Raw genomic sequence first — 20,707 nt, forward strand, 5'->3', positions numbered from 1 at the left:
GTTCCCATCACCACCATTGTGAGCAGCTCCGACTGGGTAACCACTTAATTATGGAGAAAGTTTGGAAATATTGCTGGAGTTCCCCTTTGAAAAAGTTTTTTTCTTTTTTCACTGAATTATCACTTTAGTGCTGCAGATGATGATCAGAGTGTCTGTGTTCCTGCTCAGGTGGGAGTGTGACTCAGTTGATGGTGTTGGTGTTTGTGTGTGTGGTGGTGTTAATGCGCCCTCTGCACACTGAGCCCTCCACCCTGCTACCACCTCACACACACACGTCACCCTCACACACAAGCTAGTGTGCGCATACACAATCGGTGAGACACACACACACACACACACACACACCGCACTGTGGAACAGTAATTACTCTAACGTAACACTAACTCATCTGATACTAACTCTATCTCTCTCACTCTCTCTTTCAGGATTACTCACTGTGGTGTTCTTCCGGTAGCATGATGAGGAATAGTTACAGTTTAGAGTTTAGGAGTTAGGGTAGGGGACTTGGCACTAGGGGTCAAGGGCTGGGGATTAGTGGCTTGACACTAGGGGACAAGGGCTAAGGATCAGGGGCTTGGCACTAGGGGTCAAGGTACAGGGACTAGGCATTAGGGGCTTGGCACTAACCCCTAGGATTAGAGGCAAGGCACTAGGTGTCGGGGGTTAGGGTACAAGGGCTAGGCACTGAGGGTCAGGGGTTATGGTACAGGGGCTAGGCATTAGAGGCTAGGCACTAGGGGTCAGGGTTTAGGGTACAAGGGCTAGGGATCAGGGGCTAGGCACTAAGGATAAGGGGTCAGGGTACAGGGGCTAGACATTAGAGGCTAGGCACTAGGGGTCAGGGATTAGAGTATAGGGGCTAGGCATTAGGGGCTAGGCACTAGGGGTCAGGGTTTAGGGTACAAGGGCTAGGGATCAGGGGCTAGGCACTAAGGATCATGGGTCAGGGTACAGGGGCAAGGCATTAGAGGCCAGGGGCTAGGGTACAGAGGCTAGGCACTACGGGTCAGAGGTGAGGGTACAGGGGCTAGGGATTAGAGGCTTGGCACTAGGGGTCAATGGCTAGGGATTAGGGGTTTGGCACTAGGGGTCAAGGTACAGGGGTAGGCATTAGGGGTCAAGGGCTAGGGATTAGGGGTTTGGCACTAGGGGTCAAGGTACAGGGGCTAGGCATTAGGGGCTTGGGCCTAGGGGTCAAGGGCTAGGGATTAGGGGCTTGGCACTAGTGGTCAGGGATTAGGGTACAGGGGTTGGGATTAGGGGCTAGGCACTAAGGATCTGGGGTCAAGGTACAGGGGCTAGGGATTAGGGGCTAGGCACTAAGGATCAGGGGTAAGGGTACAGGAGCTAGGCATTAGAGGCTAGGCACTAGGGGTCAGGGATTAGGGTACAGGGGTTAGGCATTCGAGGCTAGGCACTAGGGGTCAAGGGATAGGGATTAGTGGCTTGGCCCTAGGGGTCAAGTTACAGTGGCTAGGGATCAGGGGCTTGGGACTAGGGGTCAATGGCCAGGGTACTGGGGCTAGGCATTAGAGGCTAGGCACTAGGGGTCAGGGATTAGGGTACAGGGGCTAGGGATTAGGGGCTTGGCACTAAGGATCAGGGGTCAGGGTACAGGGGCTAGGCGTTAGAGGCTAGGCACTAGGGGTCAGCGGTTAGGGTACAGAGGCTAGGCATTAGAGGCTAGGCACAAGGGTTCCAGGGTTAGGGTACAAGGGCTAGGCATTAGAGGCTAGGAACTAGGGGACAAGGGCTAGGGATTAGTGGCTTGGCCCTAGGGGTCAAGGTACAGGAGCTAGGGATTAGGGGCTTGGCACTAGGGGTCAAGGTACAGGGGCTAGGCATTAGGGGCTTGGGACTAGGGGTCAAGGTCTAGGGATTAGTGGCTTGGCACTAGGGGTCAAGGTACAGGGGCTAGACATTAGGCGCTTACATTTACAGCATTTAGCAGACGCTCTTATCCAGAGTGACTTACAAGAAGTGCTTTGTCAATCTAGAGAAAGTATCTTTGCTAGTTACCAATAGCTTAGAGAAAAAGACAGTCCTGAGCTCAGATACTGCTAGAAACATGTCACTGCAGACACCAAGAGATAAAGAAACAGAGTTGAACGCAGAACTCTGTGCCACTCAACGCAATACAATAAGATACAATACAATAAACTACAATACAGCTTGGCATTAGGGGTCAAGGGTACAGGGGCTAGGCATTAGGGGCTTGGGACTAGGGCTCAAGGGCTAGGGATTAGCTGCTTGGCACTAGGGGTCAAGGTACATGGGCTAGGGATTAGGGGCTTGGGACTTGGGGTCAGGGTACAGGGGCTAGGCATTAGGGGCTTGTACATTGTTCAAATTGTACATTTGAAGTACAAACCGGATTCCAAAAAAGTTGGGACACTAAACAAATTGTGAATAAAAACTGAATGCAATGATGTGGAGATGGCAAATGTCAATATTTTATTCAGAATAAAACACAAAATCACAGATCAAAAGTTTAAACTGAGAGAATGTATCAATTTAAGGGAAAAATATGTTGTTTCAAAATTTCATGGCGTCAACAAATCCCAAAAAAGTTGGGACAAGGCCATTTTCACCACGGTGTGGCATCCCCCCTTCTTACAACACTGAACAGACGTCTGGGGACAGAGGAGACCAGTTTCTCAAGTTTAGAAATAGGAGTGCTCTCCCATTCAAGTCTAATACAGGCCTCTAACTGTTCAATCGTCTTGGGCCTTCTTTGTCGCACCTTCCTCTTTATGATGCGCCAAATGTTCTCTATAGGTGAAAGATCTGGACTGCAGGCTGGCCATTTCAGTACCCGGATCCTTCTCCTACGTAGCCATGATGTGATTGCTGCAGAATGTGGTCTGGCATTATCTTGTTGAAAAATGCAGGGTCTTCCCTGAAAGAGATGACGTCTAGATGGGAGCATATGTTGTTCTAGAACCTGAACATAGTTCTCTGCATTAATGGTGCCTTTCCAGACATGCAAGCTGCCCATGCCACAAGCACTCATGCAACCCCAAACCATCAGTGATGCAGGATTCTGAACGGAGCGTTGATAACAACTTGGGTTATCCTTGTCCTCTCTGGTCCGGATGACATGGCGTCCCAGTGTTCCATAAAGAACTTCAAATCGTGACTCATCTGATCACAGAACAGTCTTCCATTTTGCCACACTCCATCTTTCTGCGCAACAATGGTGGAATTGATGATCCTCTTACCATCTTGGCTTCTGAGAGACACTGACACTCTGAGAAGCTCTTTTTATACCCAATCATTTTGTCAATTGAGCTAATTAGTGTTAATTGGTCTTCCAGATGTTCGTTATATGCTCAATTTCCTTTTTCCAGCCACTTATTGCTACTTGTCCCAACTTTTTTGGGATTTGTTGACACTGTGACATTTTGATTCAACATATTTTTCCTTTAAAATGTTACATTTACTCAGATTAAACTTTTGATCTTTCATCTATGTTCTATTACGAATAAAATATTGACATAAATATATTTGACATTTTTTCTTTTCAGTGTTTTGTAATTATTTAACACTTAGCAGGTTACACTAGCTTTGACCAGCAGGGGGCAGTGAGGGTAAAACACACTTAAAGAAGGTTCATCAAGGGCAAGCATCAAGGGCAAAGTTTAGCAAAGGCAAAAGTTCTTTTTAGAGCCAAACACATTCTGCTATCGTTACAATCTTGACATCCTAACAAAAGAAGAACCATTTTCAATTAGGTTCTGTATAGAACTATATACAGCACATTCTCCACTAATTAAAAAAAAATCATGGAAAGGGTTATTTAAGAGTTCAAGATTCAATGTAGAACGATTTTCATTACTGAAGAAACCTTGAAGAACCATCTTTTTAAAATGTAAAGTACACAAACATAAAAAATGCATAAAATCCTTCTCTTATCAGCCAGAGAAACGAGCATTCTGAACACTGGAAACTCTCAGGTCAGCCGGAGAGCTGAGTACTCCTAAATGTTGGAAGCTCTCAGATCAGCTGGAGAACCAAGTGCTCTTAAAGGCTGGAAGCTCTCAGTTCTACCATAGATCCCAGCACTCCTGAACACTGGTAGCTCTTAAATCTCCCAGATCAGCCTTAGAACGCAGTGCTCCTAAATGTTGGAAGCTCTTAGGTCAGTAGGAGAACCCTGCACTCCAGAATGCTGGAAGTTCTCAAACCTCTAAGACCTGCCAGAGAACTCAGTACTCCTGAATGCTGGAAGCTCTCAAAGCTCTGGGCTCAGCCGGAGAACCCAGTACTCCTGAATGCTGGAAATTATGGCAAATTAATTTTTGAGGCATGCATACTACAAAGTAAAGAAGTTGTGTGAGTGCTGTGCTTTGAAGTAATCAACAGGTGGGCATTGTGGTGGAAAGGTTCGAGAAACTTTTGCTTTTGGTAGAACCACTCACTGTCCAGCAGTTGGTGCTGTGAGTGTAAGACCTTGTTCAGACTGCCAGCCCAAATCTGATGGCACATTCAGATTGTATCCAGATTGATTTGTGATAATCTAGACAACAGACAACAGAAAAAATTAAATACGATTTTTACTGGTGATGTCTGGACACACAAGTCCGACCTGATCACTCCTGAATAACAGTGTGGAGAGCTGTCTTAAAGGATCTGATCTGAGAAACAAATCTGGTTTGCCTGCGGTCTGAATACAGCCCAAAATGTGGTCTGGATCTGATTTTCCAAAATTTACTTGTTTACTGCTGTCTAGAATATCAAATCAATCTGGATACAATCTGAATATGCCAAATATCAGATTTGGGCTGTACGTCTGAACAAGGCTTCAGATTGGCTTTCAGCTCCTGGACCAACCTTCTTAATGATGTTCAGGTGAGGTGCACACCTGAGCCACATCACTACTGCTAATTAATGCTCCTTTTGCACTGTGGTGTAGCGTGGTTCTCTACAGACTGGGTTTGTGTTGGGGTTCAGCATGGTTCCTCAGCATGTCTTTGTGGTTTCTCTCTTGATTGCATTTTTCTCTCATGGTGAGTTCAGCTCTGAGTCTCTGCTATGTTTGTAATTTGAGCAGTTTGGCTGACTTTCTCTTATTGCAGTGGTGGGAGCTTCAGTTGTTCAGCAGCAGCAACATGCAGAGGGGCTTCTCTTATCAAAGCTGATAAAGAAGAAAGGTATGAGCCTTTTACAGGCTATTAGATTAGTTGCCAGCTTCTTGCTCAAATCCTGTTTCTCCTTAAATGGGGCAGCTGATTTATTCAAGGTTGAACAGAAAAATGAAGTAAGCCAACTTCAGAATTTAGAAGTGACTCCGTAATCCTCAGTACTGCTATTTCTGCAGTAAGAACAATTTTCTTGGAGGATTGGTCTGGGATACTTGGGGTTAATGGTGTTTTAGTGACCTGTCTGAACCTGAACCATGTTGATCTTGTCTAAAATATTTCTGTGCAGAGACCCATAGACTTTCTGCTCTGCTTCAGCTTGAGAATGTGGGTGAAGGTTCAGGGTCTGAAGATTTTTCGGGCATGGAGGAACTGACTGGTAGGTGAAACCATGAATGGAGAAGTGAAGCGGTGGGTCCCCACTGCCAGGCCTGGAGTTGCTGGAGTTCAGTGCTTTTGCTAAACCATTGCCCCAAGAGCTTTCCTGCTGTTCTTGAACCCTAAAGTAGCAACGATGTGGCTCAGGAGTGGGTTTTATGTGGACCTTGTTAAGAATACTGCTTCACGCAGAGCCTAGTGGAGCTCTCACAGTGCCACCTCCTGGGCAATGATTCATTGGAGTTCTCAAGCAGGAGCACTAGGTTCTCCAGCTAATCTGAGATCTTGGTGTTGAGGAGTGCATATGCGTGGAGTGGTGATGGGGCAAATAGTGGATCTGAAGTTTTCGTGGTCTATTTTGCCTCACAGTTCCCTGCATATTATGAATCTGTCCATGAATAGATTTGTCTTCTCAACTATCATAAAACAGCATCAGTCATCAGGCAAGGAGTTCATAGCCATTTCATTTAGTAGCCTTGTGCGGCAGACTTTTGGTGTGGACGTATGGTTCCTGTCACCACAACTGTGAACAATTCTGACTCGGCAAGTTTCTCTAGAATGAGGTGTTTCACACCACTCAGTTTGCATCTTAATTCTTGGCATAAGTGGATTGCATAATTTTGTGGTTACACTTTAATTCATGGCTAACTAATTTGAGGCATGTATACTACAGAGTAAAGTTGTCTGAATGCTGTGCTTTGAAGTAAACAGGTGGGCATTGTGGTGGAAAGGATAGAGAACCTTCTGGTTTTGGTAAAACTACTCGCTGTCCAGCAGTTGGTACTGTGAGTCTAAGGCCTTGTTCAGAGTGCCAGCCCAAATCTGATGGCATATTCAGTTTATATCTTGCTGTCCAGCCTATCTAGATGCATTCTGTTTACAAATTGGATCCACGCCATATTTGGAGGTGATCAGAATTGTGACTTTGATCTGGATTTTTACAGAAGTGTCTGGACGTTTTTGGACCCTCAAAGCAGATTTCAAAATGTCTAATCACTTGCAACACGGCAACGTGACACTGTCAAATCCAGAGTGGTGAAGTGCTGGTATTCATGAAGAGCTCCAACAGTTCACAATGAGTTCTGAAGAGTTTGGCAGGTGAGATGATGCTCTTCCATCTGTCCTGCATCTGCATTTGCAATCCACATCAATGGTTACTGAGGCCATGTCAACCCATGCAGATAGACTGATATCTGGACAAACAAATCTGTTTGCTCCTGAAAAGCAGTGTTGAGAGCCATCATAATGGATCTGATATGAGAAACAAATCTGGCTTGCTTGCAGTCTGAACACCACCCAAAATGTGGCCAAAATTAGATGTACTCACTGCTGTCTAAAATATCAATCTGGACACAATGTGAATGTGCCAAATATCAGATTTGGGCTGGACATCTGAGCAGGGCTTCAGCTCTTGGATCAACCTTCTTAATGATGAGGTGAGGTTCACACCTGAGCTCCATCACTGCTGCTATTTAATGACCCTTCCGCAGTGTAGCATGGTTGTCTTTAGGTTGGGTTTTTGGTGATCTTCAGGATGGTTTCTCAGAGTCATTGTGGGTTTTCTTCTGACTGTGCTGGTCTCTAATGGTGAGTTCACCTCTGAGGTTCTGGTGTGTAGCTGGTCTGTACGTTAAGCAGTTTGGCTGATCCTCTCTTGTTGCAGTGTTGGGGTCTCTGGCTGAGCGTGAGCAGGCACATGCAGAGGGGTTCACCCTATCACGGCTGAGCAGAAACTACAGAGGTTTGAACACTTTCACCCTTCACTGGGTTATTATTGCAGCTGTTATACTGTCTCATGGTGGAACAGAAAATCTGAGTAAGAAGCCCATTTGAGTCTTGGCTTCCATAAGCCTAGTAACTGGCTGTTTGAAGGCATGGGTGCCCAATCCTGGTCCTAGAGATCTCCCACCCTGATCCAGGTAATGCAGGCCTTCCGGTGCATCTGAATATTGCAACTATCTCCTAGACCAGGATTGGACAGGCCTGTTCTACTGGAGTACTGTGGAAAGAATACTCCACTTGTAGGATTGTCTTACTGTACCTGGCAATATTGGTAACCTGGCTTTACTTGTACCCTGTTCATCTTGTCTAAAATCTTTGTCCAGACACTGACAGTGGAACACAGCAGGGGGATGGAGATGGAGCTTCTGGCTCTGGAGATTCAGGCTCTGGAGAACCTGCAGCTGTAGTGTTGAAATGAGGAGAAAACGTGAAGGTAAAGCGAGACTTCAGGCTGGGTTCCTCACTACCAGGCCTGGAGCTGCAGCACTGCTAGAGTTCATTGGTTCTGCTGATCCAACTCTCCATGAGCTGTGTTGCTGTTGGAGCCGAATGAACCCTATTCTGTGCTGAGGCTCCAGCATCTGCAATGAGGAACATCTCTGCTTGAGGAAAGGCTGTTTATGTGAAGTTATCTGAGCAATAACCTTCTAAAGGAGTGAAGGGTTTTACTTTGACTGTTCCAGGGAACCTGGCTGACCCAAGTGCGTGTCAATATTGCATAATTCTGCAGCGTCTGACCATGAGCTCACAGACCCTACCAGTTCAATGCCTCCTGGATTCTTCATCCCTGAATAAAATTCGGTTGTCTTGAGTGCTGTGGCTTGTGTCGTCTTTATCCAATGCATACAGATGAGTCTACCTGGGGTTGTTGACTGACACCAGCACGCCGTGTCAAGCTTTCATTCTTGTGCCATAACCTCTCATTACCGTCACATTTTCACTTACTGACCTTAAATCTGGTTCCTGATTCTCATATTTGCTGGTAGGTATGACTAATTGTATTTTGTCCAACTCCTTAGTGGACTACAAGACCAGAAACTGTATTTGAAGACCTCTGGTATAATGGGTTATATGGTTCCCACTGGTGGTCCAGTTATGCTGCATCCACATTTTATCAACCTTTCAACCAGGAGAAGAGAGAATCCAAAGCTTATTCAGCTGGGGCAGTTCTGTGGCATCTTAATGGGGGAAGGTCACTTGCCCCTCGGTAAACAAACCTTAGCCGCTTTGGTGATGGTGAAAGTGGGGCGGTGTGTTAAAGTAAACTCTGCTTGTACGGTGGGCCGGATTGAACACAGGGCTTCAAGCTCATGTCAAGTTTAGGCTATGTATACATGCTGGGAGAGATGATGAATGGCAGTGCTGGAAGTCACAGACTGGCTGTGGTGGTGTGTAAGCCTTCGTTAACGGGTTTCAAGTTTCTGGACACTATCAGTGTGGTCCATGTACCAGTGGCTGTTGATGTGACTTTCTCTTTCCATGCTTACTAGAGCTGGGTTACTTTGTCCATGTCAGTCATGAGGAAGCTCTCTGGTAGCTGAGCACGGCTTCTCTAGGACTTACTTTGGGAACCAGGGGATCGGATCAAACCAGCAGAAGGGGTGTGAACTTTCAGGTATAAGAGAATTGTTGGAACATAATCCTGGAGAGGATCTTGACTGTCTGAACATGAATGGTCTACTATGGCTTCTCTGGTTATTGCTGGATACATAAGCACTGATGAGACACTTCATCTCAGTCCAGGTTTTATTGGCATGTAGGTTTGACTACATGATTCAATACTACTGTAATTTTCAAACTCCATCAGCTTTGAGCTCTGTGTACCCCATCACTCAGCAGGAAAATGCAGAGAACAGTCTGAGAGTGCAGATTAAAATGTTATTTCACATTAATATAGTTTTACTCAAAATTACACTACCAGAGCCACGATCTGAGGACAATTGGAATCTTAGCAAATTTTATGAATTTCAGAAAATCTCAGTATTCCTTTATTATTCGGTCCAGTTTGTCCCTCTTTTGCTATAAAGATGTTTGACCTCCGCAGGTTTGTGCAAAAGCCTCTGATGAGTAGATCAAATCCATGTGACTCATCTGAACATGAGCTTCACTGCAAGATATGGGACTAAGAAAATCTGACCTTTTTTGCTCAAAGGCCTTAAATATGGTTAATTTCATGAAGTTAAAACAATGAGTGAGAAATGCAAAATCTTCAACATGTCATTTTTCTCATAATGACTTCATTTTCACAATCATAAACGTTTAATTCATCTAATTGCATATAGACCATTTGACACCAACCATAGGTCAGCTGTTCCTAAACGCTGCTTCCTGTTCCTCTCTGTTTTTCCTTCTTTCAGTCCCTGACAGTTACATAATGAACATGCATGGTGGTGTACTGAACAGCTGTCTGTGAAGATTTGAAGGGAAGACATTTGATTGGATGTACTTTAAGCAGGAAGGCTACATTTAAAGCATACAGAGTTCATAGGTTATTGGCTACGATATGTAGGTTGAGAGATGGAGGAACGAGCTTGTGTGAGTTTGATCTTAAACCCACTGAAAGCTTGGATTTATTGAGGTTTAATGCACAATTGTGTAACAGAAGTGCATTTTCTGCTAGGATATCTTTAATAACTCAAAGTCTTATGTATGAGCAAAGCACATGCATATAGCACTTTTTACAGCAGGTGTTGTCACAAAGCAGCTTTACAGAAAAAGTCCAAGCCCCCGTGAGCATCGCAAATGGGGCAGGGGCAAGGAAAAACTTCCTAAGAGCAACAGGAAGAAACTTTGAGAGGAAATGAAGACTTATAAAGGGATCCCTTCCTTTTCTGGTCCACACCGGATAGCAGACATCATCATCATCACCTTCATCACCACCATCATCGTTAACTGGTTAGTCCAGATATGTTCATGGTAGCACTTGAGAGAGCAGAGAATCCCAGACAAACCCTGTCCCCCACAACGTCCTCCAGCTCATTCCTGGGGACCCCAAGTTGCTCCTAGGCTAAATTGGAGATATAATAACCTCCAGCGGGTCTTAGGACAACCCCGGGATCCTGTCTGGGTAGGCCGCACCTGATACACCCCCCATCCAGATGGAATGACTATACACAACAAGACCCTGGTCCAGGAAGAGGGATAGTAAAAAGTGTTAATATAAAGTATTAAAGTACAAAACAGAGGAAACAGGTGGAGCAATGGTTAAATAGATTAGTTTTAGTTTATGCAGCAGCAGCATCATCGGGACGGTCAGTTCATGAGGCTGAGGTTTGTACATTGTTATACAGCATGAAGCTCAATGTTGGTCAAGCCGGTCCAGAAGGCTTGCGAGCGATGTAAACCCAATCAAGGCAGAAGGAGGAACAGCATCAAAAACAAAGGATGGGCAGCTGATCAACTCAGCAAAGACACACCCAGAGTCAGTTCTGTAAATAGTGACCGGTCACAGATTACAGTGTTAACAGAGCAGCAGAGACTCCGACAGGTCTGGTTATTGCAACATGTACTAAAAGTGAAAAGGTAACAGAGTCATGAGGCTCTCTGAAAGGTCGGCACCCCTCCACTCAACCCTGAGCAAATGGGAGTGAACGTGTGAGCTTTCTTAATCAAAGTCTAATTACTGCTAGTTTAAGAGTTTTTGGGATGCATCCAAGGCGTGTGGGACACGGGGATCGTCCCAGTCTGTCTCCAAATTGTTGAGCTCTGCTCAAGTGAGAATGATGCTTCTCGCCCTCTGGTTCATAGTCAGATGGTGAGGCAGAGCAGCTCTGATCCACACAAAGCCCGATTAATACAGCAGGACACTTGTGGCTTCTGGTGGAGGGGGCCTTTGTAGAAGCATCAATAGGTCCTGGTGCAGAGGGGCGTCCCACTCTCCGAGCAGCACTCACCTGTAAACTCTACCTCTAGTCATTCTATGCACTCACTGTCCTTCAGTTTCATGCCAGCTATTCATTTAAAAAATGCATTGAATACATCCAGGAGATCCCCTCCCATCAACCCACCACCGATGGGAGGGGCAGTAGTAGGGGTTCGGTGCTTTGTGGATCGGGCAGTGTCCGAAGGCGTGGGCCTTGGCGTTCTGATCCTCGGTTGCTCAAACTGACTTTTTGAACTTGGAATGTTACCTCACCGGCGGGGAAGGAGCCAGAGTTGATGCGCAAGGTTGAGAGATACCGGCTAGATATAGTTGGGCTCACCTCAACACACAGCTTGGGCACTGGGTCCAATCTCCTTGAGAGGGGCTGGACTTTATTCTTTTCTGGAGTTGCCCATGGTGAGAGGTGGCAGGTAGGTGTGGGCTTTCTCATAGCCCCTTGACTCTGCACCTGTATGTTGGGGTTTTCTCTGGTGGACGAGAGGGTAGCTTCCCTACGCCTTCGGGTTGGGGAAGAGGTCTTGACGGTTGTCTGTGCTTATGCACCGAACAGCAGTTCAGAGTACCCAGCCTTCTTAGAGTCCTTGGGAAGGACGCTTGAATGTGCTCCTCCTGGAGACTCTATTGTCCTACTGGGGACTTCAACGCTCACGTGGGCAATGACAATGAGACCTGGAGGGGTGTGATTGGGAGGAATGGCCTCTCTGATCTGAACATGAGTGGTGTTCTGTTTTTGGACTTCTGTGCAAACCACAATTTGTCCATCACAAACACCATGTTTGAACACAAGGATGTCCATAATTGCACATGGCACCAGGACACCCTAGGCCACAGTTAAATGATTGACTTTGTAGTCCACATGTGCTTTCTGGATTTGGAGAAGGCATTCGACATAAAGACTTTGTGCAACTAAGGCCTTGTTCAGACTGACAGCCCAAGTCTGATTTCTGTCACATCCAGATTGTATCTAGATTGATTTTTGATATTCTGGCAAAACACCACACACAATTGATTTTGTGAATTGGATCTGAATCGCATTTGGAGTTGGTTTGAAATGCGATTCAGTGAGTCTTTTGCATCACCTGCAACAAAACAAACAATGATGCCAAATCCAGAGTGATGAAGTGCCGGGATTCAAGAAGAGCTCCAAAGGTTCACAATGATGAAGAGAGTTCTGAGGAGTTTGGAGGGGGAGATGATGCTCCTCCATCTCTCCTGCAGCTGCGCTTGAAATCCACGTCACCAGCGTAGCTACATAGCTAGATCCCTACAGTAACCCACACAGACAGACTGGTCTTGTCTGGACACACACATTCGATCTGATCACTCGCAGATAACGGTGTGGACAGTTATCTGAAAAGATCTGATTTGGGAAACAAATCCAATTTGCCTGCAATCTGAGGAGAGCCTAACATTGCTGTGAAAATAAAGCAGGCTGCTATTGTGGGCCGTAAGTGTAAACGAATTGAAAGAAAACAGATTAATCTTTCATAATTACACTGTGAAATTTCATAATATATTAATTGGCTGACATATTCGAAAGCCTTTAAATAGTAAAATGTGTTCTTTTTATGTAGCATTTCATTTTCACTGGGCTTAATTGTGACTATCCTGAAGATCTGCGAAAAGGACTTACATTGACTCTTCAGAAGACAAAAAGTGAGGAAAGCACCAGGATCAGAGGGTGTATCACCATCCTGTCTGAGGTCCTGGACTGACCAAATTTACAGTGCTCTTTAATAATGACTACAGACCTGTTGCATTGACCTCTGTAGTCATGAAATCTTTTGAGAGACTGGTGCTCTCCCATATGAAGAAGACCACTGATCCTCTGCTAGACCTCCTGCAGTTTGCATAGCAAGCAAACAGGTCGGTGCATGACGTAATGGTCACGGGACTCCAGCTTCTTCTTCAACAGCTTGAACACCCAGGAACGCATGCAAGATTTCTGTTCTTAGACTTCAGCTGAGTGTTAAACATGAGCATCCTAGGACAGCTAAACAACAAATTACTCCAACTCGGCATGCAAAAGCTCCACCTACCAGTCGATCGCCAACTTCTTCGCTGGCAGAGAGCAGCAGGTGAGGTTGGAAAAGTTGTCTTGAACACCCAGATCATCAGTACAGGCATTCCACAGGGCTGTGTCCCCTCACCATTGCTCTTCTCTCTGTACACGGATGACTGGACCTCCACGGACCCCTCAGTCAAAATCTTGAAGTATGCAGATGACACTACAGTCATTGGTCTCATCCACGATGGTGATGAGTCTGCTTACAGACAGGTGGTTGATCAGGTGGTTCTTTGCATCAGCCACAATAACCTGGTGCTGCACACAGCAAAAACAGTGGAGATGACAGTGGACTTAGGGAAGAGCCTCCAGCCCTGACACCACTCACCGTCCTGGACAGAACTGTGGTGGCAGTGGAGTCCTGCAAGTTCCTGGGCACAACAATTACCAGGGACCTGAAGTGGGACAGCAACATCAGCTCCATCATTAAGAGAGCCTAGCAGAAGATGTACTTCCTGTGTCAGCTGAGGAAGTTCAACCTGCCCCAGGAGCAGATGGTGCGGTTCTACACAGCCATCACAGAGTCTGTCATCACCACGTCCATCACAGTGTGGGGCAGGTCAGCTACCGAGCATGACCTCCACAGACTGCAGCACATCATCAGGTCTGCACAGAGGACAATTGGGTTTAAGTTGCCTGCACTGCTGGAACTGCATAGACCCCTCTCACCCTGGACACCACCTGTTCCAGCTCCTTCCCTCAGGCCAGCGCTTCAGCCAGATGAGGATAAGGACATCCAGGCTACAAAGGAGCTTCTTCCCACAAGCCATCATTCTCAGAACAGTTAAAATATTGCACATAAATAATGTTCCAACTTCAAACTGCACTTCTACATATACTGATAAATAGTATCAACTCAACTCCATCCTCTGGAACTGCCAACACAGACCAATGTTTGTTCTAGCATCTTACTCACCTGCCATGTTACCCCACTGATCTCACCGTCACCTCATTGATCCCCTTTCTCTGCCACTATACACCCTTTAACTGCTGCTGTACTCAGCACTTTAACTTTGGACTCATACTTTGCACACTGTAAGGTTTACAGGTATGACTGTGTGTGTGTGTGTGTGTGTGTGTGTGTGTGTGTGTGTGTGTGTGTGTGTGTGTGTGTGTCTGAGTGAATGTGTGTGTGTGACTGAGCGAGTGATGGTAGGAATGCATGTTTTATTTTATTTTGTTGATTTTATATTTATTTTATCTTATTCCCTGCATGTGAATGTCTGTCTGATACTGTGCTCTGTGAACTCCTGTAACCAAAACCAAATTCCTTGTATAGGAAGCATACCAGGCCAATAAAGCTTGATTCTGATTCTGATTCTGATTTACAATGCATCCAGCTTACCGGCTGGTTTTGACTAAGAAATCAGATTTAATTGAACCCACGGCTGCATGTTCAACCCCTGAAGTTACCGTTTTAGCCAAACCTGTGGTAGCTGAGACAGAAATGCTGCTAAGCTAATGACAAAGTAAGAGTTCCTGTGTCGTTTCCTCAAGCAAGAATTAAGATGGGTTCTAGACTACACAGGCTTTTGAATAGTGTGTATTTAGTCCAGGACTGGGCTTAATCCCTGTCTGGGAAACTGATCTTAAATTAAACTGCAGCTTAGCTAATAACAGTACAGTTGTCTGAGATGTTTTGGTGAAACCACTCATTGTGCAGCAGTTGGTGCCGAGAGCCTCAGATCAGTCTTCGGGCCAGCCTTCTTAACGATGTCCAGGTGAGGTTCACACCTGAGCTCCATCACTGCTGCTATTTAATGACCCTTCCGCAGTGCAGTGTAGCATGGTTGTCTTTAGGTTGGGTTTTTGGTGATCTTCAGGATGGTTTCTCAGAGAGTCATTGTGGGTTTTCTTCTGATTGTGCTGATCTCTAATGGTGAGTTCACCTCTGAGGTTCTGGTGTGTAGCTGGTCTGTATGTTAAGCACTTTGGCTGATCCTCTCTTGTTGCAGTGTTGGGGTCTCTGGCTGAACGTGAACAGGCACGTGCAGAGGGGCTTATCCTATCACGGCTGATCAGAAACTACAGAGGTTTGAACATTTTCACACTTCACTGGATGATTATTATTATTATTATTATTATTATTATTATTATTATTGCAGCTGTTATTTCTCATGGTGGAAAAGAAATTTGAGTAAGAAACCAATTTGAGTCTTTGCTTCCATCAGCATATGAACTGGCAGTTTCAAGGCATGTGTGCCCAATCCTGATCCTGGAGATCTCCCATCCTAACCTGGTTTTACTTGTGCCATGTTGATCTTTCTGTCCAGAGACCAATGGTGGAGCAGAACAGCTGTTCCGGGTGGTTAGAGATGAACGTTCAGTTGATGATGATTATGATTCAGGCTCTGGAAACTGACGTGGTGCTGACGTGAGATGAACGCCTTGAGGTAAAGTGAGATTTCAGGCTGGGTTCCTCACTGCCAGGTGTGGAGCTACTGCACTACCAGCATTCAGCGGTTCTGCTGATCCAACATCCCATGAGTTGTGGTGCCTTTGTTGGAGCAGAATGAACCCTAATCTGTGCTGGAGCTTTAGCATCTGCAGTGGGGGAATTAATTTAGATTTGCCCAAGATGCAACATCCTGAATTGAGCTTTGCTTTGTGTGCCTGTTCCAGGGAAAGCTGTCCACATGAGGTTGCCAACATCCCATGATCCTGCAGCATCTGAGCATGTGTGGTGGTCAGCCTGCATGACCTCACAGGGTCCAGCTTCATGCCTCATGGATTCTTTGTCTTGGAATAAATGTTTTCCTCAACTGCTGTGGCTTTTCAATGTATTTCTAAATGGAGCCTGCAAGACTGGGTGCTAGTTGGGGCTGTCTTGAGACTGCATGGTCTAGCTATTATTCTTGCTTAGTGATCATGCCTGGAGACCAGGTGTCAACCCTTGCTCTGCAGGGCTCCCTTCCTGCAGAACTCGATTCCAAACTGCATCTAACCTGCTGGGCTTTAACATTGATACATCTGATGTAGCTAGTTGCTGTCCTATGAAGAAGCTGCTTAGCTGGAGTGGATGAGACTACGGTTGGAACAAGACCATGCAGGAAGGTGGCTCTTCTTGGCCATGGTTGAAAACAGGCTGTTTTCTGTTAAACTTGGCATGTCACACTATGTAAATTCTTGTGCAGAGTCGTGCTCTTGCTTCTCTAATTTTAAAACATGTTGCCTGTTGTGTTTTGTATTTCCTTCTCCTGGGAAGTTGCCTGGAGATATGTTCCATCCACAACTGTATGTTCAGCATGGAGTCTCTCATCCTAGTACTGGATTTTGACCACACTGAACAGAACACATATTAGAGCAAGGTACATCTTCAGGACTGGGATTGAGCACCCCTGTGTTAATTTCACCTTCCAGGCTGAGGCCCAAAGAGCCAGACTTTGAGCAGGACAATAAATGGAAATATGGTACTGAAATTTTTTGGAATATAGCAAGGTTATTGGCTAGACCTGGCCAAGTCACCCAGTGTCTTGAATAAGCAAGGTACAGCACTGGAGTAGAAGGTTCAGGTTCCAAAAATTCTCACCAGGATCATCTTCCCACTGCCAGGTGACTTTGACTGGCTCAGAAGTTAGCAAAGTCACTTCTTGAGTCACTGGTTTCCCTCATCCAGAAGACCAAATTCAGCTCCTTAACTAAGGAAGGCAGTGGTGCTCATTCTTGGTCCTGGAGTTGTAACTCCCTGCAGTGTTTTGCATCTGCTAATCAAGGCCTTCAGGAGAGCTAGCTGTTACATATAAAGTCTTGAGTTGTAGATCTCAGGGTCTCCTGAGTTAAGCTCATGGGTTCTCCAGGACTGACTATGGGATTCTGTGTTCTTTAGCTGTAAAGTCTTGGAGGCACTCATATTAACTGTGGTTGAGGGTTTAACCTGAGCTTAAGTCTGAGAGTCATGCGAGTTATTAAAATCCTTTGCTGTGTCATCTAAAGCTGCGACTTAAACTAAACCCAATTGCTGTGTTGCCTTGTCCAAGCCTCCATGAGCATTGCCAGTGGGTACAGTGGCAAGGAAAATCTAACTAAATGCAAGAGGAACAAAGACTCACATGGGGGAGCCCATCCTCCTCTGGTCGATGCCGGATAGCAAAGGGTATGTTTAAAGGGGAAAACAGGGAAAACAGGTGGAGCAATGGTTAATTAGATTAGTTTTGGTTTCTGCAGCAGCATTGGGATGGTCATTTCATGAGTGTGAGGTTTGCACAGTGTTACAGTACAGTACAGCAAGAAGCTCAATGGTGGTCAAGCCCGTCCAGAAGGCTGGCGAGCAATGTACACCTGAGGCAGAAGAAGCAACAGCATTAGAAGCACAGGATGGGCAGCTGATCAACTCGGCAAAGAAACACACAGTCAGTTCTGTAAAGAGTGACCAATCACAGATTACAGTGTTAATAGCGCAGCAAAGACCCTGGCAGGTCTAGTTATTGCATCATTTACTACAAGGGAGAAAACAGAAGGTAAGAGAGTCATGAGGCTCCCTGAGAGTCGGCGCCCCTCCACTCAACCATCAACACATGGAATGTTTTAATTAAAAGCTTCATTGGTTAATTAAACACACACTGAGGTACCATAGTGAACTATGTGAAGTGATAATTGCTGCAGTCCTTGATTAATCTCATGATTGTCAGAATGTATTGATCTTAAAAGCAAAGATGTTCTATGTTTAGGCTATTCCTGTTATTGACTCTATAGGGAAACTGTAGTAGCCATACCGTACATCTCAATTTGAACACTTCAAGGTGATTTGCAGTGCTAAGCAGAATGCATGGCCTGCAGTGTGTTCAGTCTGGGGTCAATGTGAACTCTTAGTGTTCCAGCTGTGCAGATCAGTATGATGAGTGTGGGACACGGGGATCGTCCCAGTCTGTCTCCAAATTGTTGAGCTCTGCTCAAGTGAGAATGATGCTTCTCGCCCTCTGGTTCACAGTCCGATGGTGAGGCAGAGCAGCTCTGAGCCACATAAAGCTCGATCAGTACAGCAGGACACTTGTGGCTTCTGGTGGAGGGGGCCTATGTAGAAGCATCAGTACGTCCTGGTGCAGAGGGTCGCCCCACTCACCGAGCAGCGCTCACCTGTAAACTCTACCTCTAGTCCTTCCATGCATTCACTATCCTTCAGTTTCATGTCAGCTATTCATTTAAAAATGTCTTGAATACAACCAGGAGATGTTCCTTGTACGTCTGATACTCAGCAAGTCAATTTTTTGATTGTGAATTGAATAAGTGGGAGCCTGGATTTAGTTGATGTGTTTTAAATTATGAATAGCCATAAAAGACAAAGCACAAGAAGTCTTGGGTTAGTACGGTCTTGTTCAGGCTCACAGCCCAAGTGTGATTTCTGTCACATCCAGATTGTATCTAGACTGATTTTTGATATTCTGGCAAAACACCACACAAAGTCAATTTCTTTATATCGGATCTGAATCGCATTTGGAGGTGGTTTGAAATGCGATTCAGTGAGTCTTTTCTATCACAAGCAACAAAACAAACGGCGATGCCAAATCCAGAGTGATGAAGTGCCGGGATTGAAGAAGAGCTCGTAAGGCTCATGATGATGAAAAGAGTTTTGAGGAGTTTGGAGGGTGAGACAATGCTCCTCCATCTCTCCTGAAACTGTGCTTGAAATCCACGTCACCAGCGTAGCTACATAGCTAGATCCCTAAGGCAACAGAGGCAGACAGACTGGTTCTTTATCTTATTCTCTGCATGTGAATGACTGGTGTTTATTTAGTCCAGGACTGGGCTTATTCTCTTTCTGGGAAACTGATCTTAAATTAAACTGCAGCTTAGCTAATAACAGTACAGTTATCTGACATGTTTTGGTGAAAACACTCATTGTCCAGCAGTTGGTGCCGAGAGCCTCAGATCAGTCTTCGGGCCAGCCTTCTTAACGATATCCAGGTGAGGTTCACACCTGAGCTCCACCACTGCTGCTACTTAATGACCATTCGGCAGTGCAGTGTATCGTGCTTGTCTTTAGGTTGGGTTTTTGGTGATCTTCAGGATGGTTTCTCAGAGAGTTATTGTGGGTTTTCTTCTGATTGTGCTGGTCTCTAATGGTGAGTTCACCTCTGAGGTTCTGGTAGGTAGCTAGTCTGCATGTTGAGCAGTTTGGCTGATCCTCTCTTGTTGCAGTGTTGGGGTCTCTGGCTGAGCGTGAGCAGGCACGTGCAGAAGGGTTCACCCTATCATGGCTCAGCAGAAACTACAGAGGTTTGAACACTTTCACCCTTCACTGGGTTATTATTGCAGCTGTTATACTGTCTCATGGTGGAACAGAAAATTTGAGTAAGAAGCCCACTTGAGTCTTTGCTTCCATAAGCCTAGTAACTGGCTGTTTGAAGGCATGTGTGCCCAATCCTGGTCCTAGAGACCTCCCACCCTGATCTATCACACCTGATCCAGGTAAGGCAGGCCTTCAGGTGCATCTGAATATTGCAACTATCTCCTAGACCAGGATTGGACAGGCCTGTTCTACTGGAGTACTGCAGAAAGAATACTTCACTTGTAGGTTTGTCTCACTGTACTTGGCATTATTGGTAACCTGGCTTGAAGTGTACCCTGTTCATCTTGTCTAAAATCTTTGTCCAGACACTGACATTGGAACACAGCAGGGGGATGGAGATGGAGATTCAGGCTCTGGAGATCCTGCAGCTGTAGTGTTGAAATGAGGAGAAAACGTGAAGGTAAAGCGAGACTTCAGGCTGGGTTCCTCACTACCAGGCCTGGAGCTGCAGCACTGCTAGAGTTCATTGGTTCTGCTGATCCAACTCTCCATGAGCTGTGTTGCTGTTGGAGCCGAATGAACCCTATTCTGTGCTGAGGCTCCAGCATCTGCAATGAGGAACATCTCTGCTTGAGGAAAGGCTGTTTCTATGTGAAGTTATCTGAGCAATAACCTTCTAAAGGAGTGAAGGGTTTTACTTTGACTGTTCCAGGGAACCTGGCTGACCCAAGTGCGTGTCAATATTGCATAATTCTGCAGCGTCTGACCATGAGCTCACAGACACTACCAGTTCAAAGCCTCCTGGATTATTCATCCCTGAATAAAATTCGGTTGTCCTGAATGCTGTGGCTTGTGTCGTCTTTATCCAATTGCATACAGATGAGTCTACCTGGGGTTGTTGACTGACACCAGCACGCCGTGTCAAGCTTTCATTCTTGTGCCGTAACCTCTCATTACCGTCACATTTTCACTTCCTGACCTTAAATCTGGTTCCTGATTCTCATATTTGCTGGTAGGTATGACTAATTGTATTTTGTCCAACTCCTTAGTGGACTACAAGACCAGAAACTGTATTTGAAGACCTCTGGTATAATGGGTTATATGGTTCCCACTGGTGGTCCAGTTATGCTGCATCCACATTTTATCAACCTTTCAACCAGGAGAAGAGAGAATCCAAAGCTTATTCAGCTGGGGCAGTTCTGTGGCATCTTAATGGGGGAAGGTCACTTGCC

At 45.6% G+C, this 20,707-nt stretch overlaps 2 long non-coding RNA genes across 3 annotated transcripts; both read left to right on the forward strand.

Annotated features, from left to right (window-relative positions):
• The first annotated feature begins 15,023 nt into the window (after positions 1-15,023).
• On the forward strand, positions 15,024-16,015 carry LOC119264022. The gene is made up of 4 exons (XR_005130722.1): positions 15,024-15,128; positions 15,205-15,282; positions 15,523-15,642; positions 15,872-16,015. It is a non-coding gene; the product is annotated as an uncharacterized LOC119264022 (long non-coding RNA).
• Positions 16,016-19,197: 3,182 nt separating this feature from the next.
• On the forward strand, positions 19,198-19,665 carry LOC119264023. 2 transcript variants are annotated; one of them, XR_005130723.1, is made up of 3 exons: positions 19,198-19,308; positions 19,385-19,488; positions 19,577-19,665. It is a non-coding gene; the product is annotated as an uncharacterized LOC119264023 (long non-coding RNA). The 2 variants fall into 2 exon arrangements; XR_005130724.1 differs by having other exon boundaries at positions 19,572-19,598.
• Positions 19,666-20,707: the final 1,042 nt, after the last annotated feature.

The sequence above is a fragment of the Pygocentrus nattereri genome, chromosome 9 (assembly GCF_015220715.1).
Source record: "Pygocentrus nattereri isolate fPygNat1 chromosome 9, fPygNat1.pri, whole genome shotgun sequence".
In the NCBI taxonomy this organism is placed as follows: Eukaryota; Metazoa; Chordata; class Actinopteri; order Characiformes; family Serrasalmidae; genus Pygocentrus; species Pygocentrus nattereri.